Source organism: Clinocottus analis, unplaced genomic scaffold (genome assembly GCF_023055335.1).
Source record: "Clinocottus analis isolate CAN_PGR_092001 unplaced genomic scaffold, fCliAna1.0.p SCAF_18, whole genome shotgun sequence".
NCBI lineage: Eukaryota > Metazoa > Chordata > Actinopteri > Perciformes > Cottidae > Clinocottus > Clinocottus analis.
In genome coordinates this window covers 2,784,593-2,795,579 of record NW_027175909.1, presented here as the reverse complement: position 1 = coordinate 2,795,579, position 10,987 = coordinate 2,784,593, and positions in this window count along the sequence as shown.

The window sequence follows — 10,987 nt, the reverse complement described above, 5'->3', positions numbered from 1 at the left end:
CAGAAGAAGAAGAAAGACGCTTTTTCAGAGTTTGGTTTCCCACAGCAGTCGTATAGCATTCAGTCACCAGGGGCTTGTACGCCCCCGAGAGAGGCTGCTGCTGGACAAACACACAGCCAGGTGAACTTTGCCTTACTTTGATTCATACCGTGGAGATGAGATCTTCAAAGTGAGACAGTTTTATGTGTTTTAAACTAAAGAACATGTGTTGGAGGTGCCCTAATATATGTGTATTGAGAAATGAGGACTTTAAAAATCTTCCTTAGCCAAAGCACTATGAATCAATGACAATGGTGCAGGATGTAGTCAGATGCTTTACTTTAAGCGACTACGAGGAAATTTCCATGTGTTGTGATTTTGGCGCCCCCTGTGGACGAAAGTGGTAATGTTTTCATTCGCCAGATTCCCTTTGGAAAACCTCTCATTTTACCGCAGCAACGGTCTGGCCGCCTTTAGTCCTGGTTCTGGTTCTCCGGTGCCTCCTTTCCCAGCAATGTGGCCTCGGCCTCCAGCCATGTGGTGTCGGTGTGGGCAAAGCTCAGCTCCGAGCAGGAGAAGGAGAAGCTGCTGACGGCTGCTGAGCTCTCCACCTCCCTTCAGATGTGGGTCTGTTCATGGTGGGCGGGTCGCTGCCAGACACCCCGCTGGACGTTCTGGTGAACTTACAGGATTTCATCCGATTTCGCACAGAATCTGACCCGGTGGTACCGATCTCGAGCATTTGGAATAACTATATGGAAATAGCCAATCTTCTTACTGACGGTCACGTTTACTTATGTAAGTTGTATAGAGATGCCTAAAAACAGAGGAAACATCAAGCCTGGCTCAGTAACAGCAGTGATTTGTGGTTATTTCTTGGCAAACAGCAGCCAGGCCCGCTGTTTGAAATAACCACAAATCACTGCTGTTACTGAGCCAGGCTAGCTGTTTCACCATTTTTAGTCTTTATGCTAAGCTAAGCTAATTGCCACCGAGCTCCACCTCTCTACTGGTGCACAGACGGGAAATAGTTCTCATTTTACGCTCAGTGAGAAAACAAATCCATCGACTGTAGTTCTTTAAGAAACAAGGACTGCTCAGTGGAAATAAAAGGCAAAGCTAGCCAGCGTGTTTGTGTGGGATGACCTATTCATGGATGGATGTGATCCTGGCTGGTACAATTTAGATCCGGAGTGACCCCATAAATTTCTTCTCCATATTAAACCCTTTCAGCGGCCTCAGGAAACTGCCCCGGCTCGCTAAACTGTAAAAAACGTTCAAGTTAATTTCATCATTCAGGCCCACCGAGGCGGTATTATTTCCCTTTGAGTCATGACACACTGTACAATAAAACATACACTATGTGTGACCTGCATGAGAGACAATAGGTTCAAACTCATATTGAGTTAGATGCCTTTAGATTTGGCTGTTTAAAATGCATTTGGTATCAATGTACTGTGTGTTTTTAACACGCATGCTCATTTGGTTTCAATTTAAATTGTTATTGTGTTTCATTTGTATTCTGTTCATTTTAGAAGAAACAAGTCTTTTCACAAGTGAGTCATGAACAACACGGTTGTGTCAGGCAGTTATCCTCCTGTGGACGTAGAGATGAAAAACAGGTGTAAACGTCGCCATTGAATGAAGGGATCTGTATGTCGTGGATGAGAGATCTTTTTCTTCCCCCTCTGTTTTTCTAAGATTACTTCGACCTGCGACGAGGCCAACCAGTGAGACATTCCCATCTGCTACTGATTATGGTGGGATAGCAACAAATTATATGAGATGGTTTGGACCTGAGCCAATGACATAATGCATATTTTCAACAAGGTCAAAGTTCATGTATAATCATAGATTTTTTTTAAAGCAGTGCTTTTAGCAGAAAATCTACTCAACATTTTTAAAACTGTAATATACTTTTTTTTCTAGATGGGTAAATTATGACAAAATTTCCATTTTTTTAAAAGTAAGAGGAAAAAAACAAGCTGCTTGTTGTGTTTTTGAGACTAATGCGCTGCAGCTGGGTTCTGCCTTCAGTCTGATCTAATGCAAGCAGCTGTGTGGTATTAATCATCTGTGCCATTTGTGCATCATACTCAACCTTTTCGGCCTCCGGGCCCTGCAGGCATGCCACGCTTTATCAATATCTATCGCCCCATGCCCCTTGTTTCCTTCCTAGCAATAAGCAAAGTCACATAGAAAAGTGCACAACATTTGGGAAAGCACGCGCCTCTGCGGCTCAAAGCGAGAATAATGACAAACATAAATAATGCAACAGCTCAGCGCGGCTGTGCAGATTACAGAGAGAACAGAACACAATCGGCTCTCTGCTTACATGGCCGACCTGTGTTGATGGGAGGCTTTGCACGCAAGAGAGAGCCGACAAGAGGGAAGCATGAAAGAATGGAGCGGATAACAGGATGAGGACAGCAAAAGAGGGGCGGAAACACAAAGAGAGAGATGGCTGTCTGAGCCAATGATCAAAACAGTGTGTGGGTGTGTGTGTGTTGACTGTCATTCCTAGAATTGCGAGGAACAAACCTGAGATTACACTAATCTACAAAAGTGAGGCATTTTTTCTCTTTTTTCAAGCAGTAAAGGTGGAAGTTACTAAAGGAACTTTCAAAATGTGAGATATTTTAGATTTTAACTTTAAAAACTGACGGCATTCAAGAAGTCCTAAATCAGGTGTGTGTGTGTGTGTGTGTGTGTGTGTGTGTGTGTGTGTGTGTGTTCTAATGTATCCTAATCTCCGTGTGTGAATATTTGTCTCGATCTATTTTGCACAACTGTTTGTGTTTCTGTCGGTCTGTGTGTGTGTATGTGTGTGTGTGTGTGTGCGTGTGTGTGTGCATAGGACTGTGTGTGTTTGTCAAACAGACGGCGGTCCACACAAATCCAACCACTCTGGCTCCACAGCTGCTCTGACACTGTCAGATCTTGTCAGCAACACAGATGCTGACTTTGTCTGTTGGGTTGCCAGATCCAGGGTGGTCCGCACCAGCGCTCTCATCCCACCCTGTCGTCAGGGGGGGATTATGCAGATTTAGGAGCTCTATACCTCAATCCTTCCCTCCTGCTATCCATCCATCCTCTCCTCATTCTTCTCACCCGATCCCTCGCCACTTGTACCGGTCCAGGAAATGCCCCTTCCACTAATATCTCTGCATGTGAAGGATGTCAAGCGCACTGTGCACACGGGAGACTGAAAAGCCAAAACGTTGCAATACATCTCCACAAAAGGTTTCATAGACTTGTTGCACTTTTTATTAACTGCTGGCACTGCTTCGTAGTCGGTATAAAATGAATGGAGGATTTAAGGTGATAAAATGAACACAAATCACTCTTTTACATGTGGTATTCAATGAATAATGGCCCAGTAAATGCAGACATAAAAAGTTAAATACATGTCAAATTGTGTAATGTATTTCACGTTATTTATGTGTTTGATTTGATTTCAAAACTTGCACACAATTAAGACTCTACTTCTTGTGTGGGAAAGCCAAAAACACACAAAAATGTTTACATAAAAGAAAGATTTGGGGGTTTTGGGAACATTTCCAAACTTGTGTCTTGTGTTTTTTTGGCTGAGTCGATACTGGAGGAGGTCACGGCTGTCATGGCAACTCCTGTAGACCAGACACAGGCGGCGCTCTCATCTTCCAGCATCCCGTGAGAGAGAAAACAGCGTTCTTAGTCCTGAAGTCAGTTCAACAGGATCGTAGTGGAGGTTTTGTTGGAGCACTGGCGCTTTACGTGAGTTGTTTCTAAAGTGCAGCAGACAGGAACAGGTCACATGACCAACCTGAGGAGGATTCAGGCTGTCAGTCCGTTATTGACCAGTTATGTGGAAAGAAGTCAAGTCCAAGTTTAATTAGTGCACAGCAACAACTGCTGGAATTTGCTTGTGGTCCCGCTCAGTTTCCAGTGCACTCAATACACACACACACACACACACACACACACACACACACACACACACGGCACACATCAACAGTGGCTGACTGTACATGCTGCATTCACTGTACGTGCAAATATGTGTAAATTTGAATGAATTCAGTGTCCGTGTAGTGGATTGTAGCTCTGAGTGGGCAGCGGGCTGGAGGGTCGACAGCAGGGGGCCGTCAACATAAACACTCTGCTGGCAGAGAAGCAAGCAGCCTGGATGCTGAATGAATCAACACTAAGACGCATTGTAAGACACAGCTATTGAAATAACAAACTTAAAAGAAGTACACCAATACATTTACTGTATGTATGTATATATTTCCTCCTGAGTCCTATAATAATACATAATTCATTTTTTGTATCTCTGTCAGGGTTTTTATTTCATTTAATTTATATTTCCCAATGTGTATTCAAGTTGGTGTTTGTGTATCTGTTAACCCAGACACGAAACAAAACACATTACAATTTGAAATGATACAAAAAAAGAACACAATCATAAAACATCCAAACATCTCCAAGCTACACAAGTCATCTACATTCATACAAACATCCTGTTTTGTCCATGATGCTCTTGAAAAAGACATTTTTAATCTAAATGAGACTCTCACTAGGTTAAATAAAGGTGAAAGTAAAAAAAATAAATCTGACGATCTGAAGAGCTCATTTAAAAAACAACAACAATGTTTCAGGTCATTATACACTAATGCAAACATAGTTGTGACATTATATTAAAATCCTACACACTGTTCCTGAACAGAGGTCATATTGCTCCAAGCCAACAGCACCTTTTAGGCTCTCTGACCTGAGAAAGATGAACTTTGGGTCAAGAGATGTTCTCTATGCTCTCGTGTCTCTGCGTCTGACTCTGGGTTCAGGAATAGAGCTCCTCGTCATCCTGTTTGTTCTGATAAACCTGAACCAATGTGGTGGAACAGAAACACAACGAGTGACACTCACGCAACAACACGAGAAAGTTCCACTCTCGTTCTCGGGAAGATGCTGTTGGACCTTTTCATTTGGGCAGAAGGAAATGTAGCATGTAAGCTAATCTACAAAGCTGTGAGTTATAGCATTTGAAAACCACGGTATTTCCTTCATGGGGAATTCCTGAAGCTGTGTGTCCTGAAAACGAAGGCTCAACCGAGTAAATTAGGTTTGAGCTTATGAGTCAGAAAAGAAAAAAAAAGTGCTGACCTGGCATTTTGACAGGACAAACCTGAATGGCCCGCTAAGGTTTCCCCAATTCATCCATCCTTCATGGTCGGCCTCTGCTGGATGGCTGGAAGGCCTCTTGTACAGTTTGTGGCCTTCTGTCAGCCACGATGCTTAATTAAAGACGGCGGTTTCCTCTCCATGACCAACACTGGGTACCTTGGTCATCAGGCAGGCGGAGCTACAAGAGAGACGCTTCCCATCAAAGCTGGTTTTGTACTTGACGATGTTCTGTCGAATGTGGCAGCGCGTGTTGGTGTACACTCAGTTACATCAGGTTTCTCAGCTGGCCAGGCACTCGTGTTGCTCATCTGGCTGTACTTTTCCGAAGTGAAGTCATGTTTTTCAGTCGGCGCTCCCCTGAAAGCTCTTGGAGCAACTCATTTTGCGATGTCATTTCAAGTGGGGCTGTTTTGCAAGCCTCCGCTCCAGAAAATGGAAAACAACTGCGTCCTTCGCTTTCTCCAGTTGATCCGTGCCAGATGTTGCCCTCCCTCTGCATGATCTTCTCGAAAAAAAAGTTTAAAAAAAGTATAATAACTGCATTTTCTGACCAGAGCAACATACTCTCCAGCCCATTGCATTGCTGTGATGGAGACGCAACAAAAAACTGTTTTTTATTTGATTTTTGGCCACTTGTGAGAGAAAGGGTGGATGATGATGATGATGATGATGTCAGTTACAAGAGGCTGTATAGCCTCTTCCCCAAGCCCTTGACCTCTTTTTATTGATGCATTGGAAACATTTTGTCAAATTCCTGAGAGGAAAGGCCAAAGTGGTTTAATAACAGCTGGATCTCTGCAGTCTGCTGGCGAACCGAAGCTGAAACGTTGTGTGGAGAGACAGATTGTGTAACCTCAGTAGACAATGGAGGGATCTTGCTCCTGGCTAGAAAAAAGACCATACTTTGTCAACAGAAATGTTCCTTCAGTGGCCTCAGACTCCTCCTCCCTTCCAGTGAAAAATGGGATTCTCAGCCAGCGGCTTGTTATCCAGGTGTTTGGCAGTCAGCGAGTGTTGTCACTGATTTCCCATGATTCTCAGCTTCCAGGTGACATGTGTTTTACATCTGGAAGTATGCCATGTCATGTGTTTCAGGGCATTAATGTTTCTGAACACAAGCACGTGCAGCTCAAAGCTTGATCGCACTCCCAAGACGAGCAGTTATGATCATTTCTACCTCGGTGTTTTCAGCTCTTTTATAGTCTCATGGATTGAAATTAGAGGGTGTAAATCTCGCCCGCAGAAGGTCTGCCGATTGTTGCTCAGGTTGTCAACACTAAAACAGAGAAGAGGAGCAGACTTATCAACAGTCCCCTCCAAACACCCAAAGAGTTTTTCTCAGCTAGCATCCCATTCAACTGACAGACATGGTGTTTCTTTTGTGCATTCATAATGGACTGGAGGGATTTTACTGCTATTATTACTTTTTAAAGGGGACTTTTACAAGAATGTGAAACACTGACATCCTGTGGTCAGACTATAGACCTAAAAATGAGGGGGAGTTAATGATATTTTTTTGGATGCTTTTACTTTCAATTTACAATATAGCCGTATTAATTATTTGATCATGCGTTAACTGCATGTTCTTATTTTTCGCTTTCGTCTTACACACAGGTGTGTCTGGTGGGTTTCTGCCTGTACGGGGTTCTTTCCTCCAGCAAACCAAATTCATTCAACTCCTCTCACTGGTATTGAGTCTATATTCTGGACGGTGTAGTACGCTGTCCCCTGTGGGGGATTCTGGTAATACACCGTCAAGGATCTACCACCCAATATCAGAAGATAGAAGCTGAATAAAGCGATTAATGACAAAATATATGTGACCTGTAGATAATTTAATATATGTTTTAAGTATAAAACATTATTTATAATATATAATCATTATATATTGATAATTATAAAATTGATGAATATAAAATATTGTACACACGTTATCATGAAAGTCAACAAGTTTAATTGTATAGAACATTTTAATAACAAGGCGTTTTTAAGTGCTTCACATAAAACCATTAAAAAGGCATCAAAGCATAATGCAAAATGCAGTTAATAAGACATTAAAACGGTCCAAAAAAAGCAAAATAAAAATTGAGTAAAAGTTGCAGTGCAGTTTATTAAATAAAATGCAGCAGTGAGATGCAGCAACTGAATCTGGTTCATTTGAAGGCAAAAGCAACAGAAAAGTCTTGAAGGAAAGGTGAAGCCTGCTATTGTTCCATTCATCTTTCCAGTGTTTATTAACCATATACGTTCATCATTGGTTTCAATGCATCATGTTGATATATATATACACACATATATATATATATATATATATATACACACACATATATATATATACACACACATATATATATATATATATATATATATATATATATATATATATATATATATATATATATATATATATATATATATATATATATATATACACACACTGGAGGATGTAATGTGCAGTTTCTGCAGCAGCCAGCAGGGGTCAGCAGAGACTCGTCCATCTGCTGTGACAGGACTCATGAAAAATAATATATAACAGGTGTTTCTGCATCATGTCTTCTTTCAGGCGAGGGAGAGTAAACATGGAAAACACACATTTAGAATTTTCTATTTGCGTCTGTAGATTTCTCCTGGATTCACCAGAAGCTAGTAGATAATGTCTCATGCAGAAAACCTGTAATGCAAAGAAAACAATTGTCTTATGTCAACAATTAACTGGGGAAGTTTCTTGGTGACATCAACTCATTTCTTCACTCTACTCACCTGCAGTGTTTTCAAAATAAATGTCGTTTTACAAAACATCTTTCAAATTACATAGAAATCTGCACTTCAGCACCTCTTACATATAAACGTTTCCAGTTTTTTTTTCTTTTCCATATTCTGAAGGTTTCTACAGAGGGTTTGATCATATATCATCGATTGTCTGATTTGTACAACATTTTAGTTTCACAAACATGGGCAATTTGTTTTATTTTTATGATTTCTGACAGTATTTTCTGATTTAGATAGATCAATGATCTATCTAAATCAGAAAATACTGTCAGAGTATTTTCTGATTTAGATAGATTTATTGAGTTTATTGAAAAAACCTTTGAGTAACAAAAAAACTAAAGTTTGAACCTGGCGTCATCCAGTGTTCCGATTTTTGGTTTGTAAACATAAACAAATTAAGTAAAAATATTGCCTTGGAAAAAAAAATTAAATAAAAACAATTTGCTTCATGGAAATAATCAACTGATGGAGTTTCATGGCGATATGCATGAGTTAAACTGTTTACTCTCCTGAAGCATTTCACCTAAAATGCTTCAGCTGCGACAAATTATCAGAAAAGAGTCAATATGGATGTATTTTTTTTATTCCATAGAAACTGCAGCATTAGACATGTAAACCATGTCACACACACACACACACACACACACACACACACACACAGTAGAGCCCTGGTGCAGGAGGCGGTGAAGCAGTGAAGCAGGAGTCACACAGTCAATCAAAGGAGAGAAAGCGGGCGGTGCTGCACCGTCACACTCGACAGCTCACAGGAGCTTCTCCCTCTGTGACCTGACCTTGAAAAAAAAGGTCATATCGCCCTTAACGGGTAGAATATATGAATTATTCCAAGGGGAAGTTTACATTCTCGATATTAAAACCCATAAGTTCAGTAGAGGTCCATGTGTCCATATACAGATATATCACAATACAGCATCAAGATGGAGATTTGTTTCTCTTTGAACACGTTAAGGGTACACGAGTACAGGGCAGCTGAGGAAAGGCTTTCACTTCCTGTTTCCTAGGAGAGGGGATGCCCCGCTTCCTGTCCTGAAGGAGGAGAAGAGAGGAGATGCTTTGAGGGAAGGTGTGAGGAAGAACTGATGAGCTTGTCGTCCAGGCTTCAACCTGACTCGCACTAGATGAAAAAAAGAGAGGGAGAGAGAGAACGAGAGAGAGGGAGAGACCTCGATGGTTACCCTGAAAATGGTGAGGGACAGATCAATGAGCAGCAGATCACAAAGCGTCACACTGAGTGTTAAACCCTGTGAGGAGTTCACCCTTTGACGAGTCAGTCAGAGAACGGGGGGCATACCGAGGAGGTGAGGGGAGTTTGTTACTGTGTGAGGGAAAAGAAAAGAGAGAAGAGAAAAAAGAAAAAGACAGGACCTCGTTTCGGCTACGTGGCATCTGGTTGCTAAGTAACGGTCTCCCAGGGCAGAAGAAGCCCCTCTTTGAGGTTGTTCGCCTCCAAAAGTACCGTTTTTCAGCCCATCCCTCCTCCTGCTCCCTCCATTCCTCCCTCCCTCCCTCCTCCGGCTCTCTCCCTCCCTCCTCCTCCTGCTCCCTCCCTCCTCCTGCTCCCTCCCTCCATCCCTCCTTCCTCCTACTCCCTCCCTCCTCCTGCTCCCTCCCTCCCTCCCTACTCCTCCTCCATCCCTCCTCCCTCCCCAGTAAGAGAAACCCTTTTCCTGAACAGTTTGTGAATGCTGAAACAGCGAGTGGCAGCGAGTGGCAGCGACTGGACGAGGCCTGTGAGGGACCTCTGGGGGGCCTGTGAGGCCTGTGAGGCCTGTGAGGGACCTCTGGGGGGCCTGTGAGGCCTGTGAGGCCTGTGAGGGACCTCTGGGTGACCTGTGGGGACTTGTGGGGCCTTTGGGGGCCTGTGAGACCTGTGGGGGCCTGTGGGGCCTGCGAGAGCCTGTGGGGCGTGTGGGGGGCCTGTGGGGACTTGTGGGGCCTTTGGGGGCCTGTGGGGCATGTGGAAGCCTGTGGGGCCTGTGAGGGATGTGAGAGCCTGTGGGGCGTGTGGGGCCTTTGGGGGCCTGTGAGACCTGTGGAGGCCTTTGGGGGGCTTTAGGGGCCTTTGGGGGACCCCCCCCCCCCCCCCGTGTTCTGCCTCCACTGTCCTCCTCCTTTCAACCGGCCACAAGCAGCAGGCTGAATCACAGCATGTGTCTGATGACATCACTGGGCGATACAGCACGACATCACCACAGCATCAATTTGACATCTGGACATGAACTTTGACATGGAACAACTTTTTAATAAGCATAAAAATCTATGATTCAACATTTAAATGAAATGTAAATCAAGTGAACAAATAAAAACAAACAGAAGAATGAAATCCTCATACTTTACTGTATCAGCATGATGAAACCCTCATTAAATATTCAGTGTTTCAGAACACTGCTGTTGCCTCATCTGTGTCACACTGCAGCCCCCTGCGGCGCTGGATGTGCAGATCCAGAGGCGTCTCTCAGAAGCAGTGGACGGTTACGAGTGTTCAGGTTTGGACGCATCGCTGTCACCGTCCCCTCCAACACGGGCACCAAAGAAAGATCCCGTGTTTCAGTGTCTTGCTGCTGAAATGAAAAAGCCCTCTGGTCTCGAGGCAGATGCTACCGACATGTTTCACCACAGCACACGGAGAAGACGGCTGAAGATGATGGAGGAGGAGGAGCAGGAGGAGCAGGAGGAGCAGGAGGAGCAGGAGGAGCAGGCACGGGTCTGTGTGGACACGGTAAACCTCCATCTTCACAAACTGAGAGTGAATCCAAAGCCGAGGTTGTGAGTCACTGGTGATCTTGAGCCCCATGCTGATTTAGACGTTCTGGGTCTGTTGTGAACGGATCTTTGCACAGAGACATGTGCCGGGTCAACGCTTGCAACAAAGTGGGCCAAAAAAAAAAAAATGATTTGAAGATATGAAGGGGAAGAAATAGTTTTTATTCTGGCCTTCCCAGCGGACAGCTCGACCCGCCATCATCACTGGTCGACACAACACACTTACAAAAGGATTTTACTCGGATGGAAACAGAAGCCTAATGCGAGACGCTTAACCTTAGCTTCCCAACAGTGG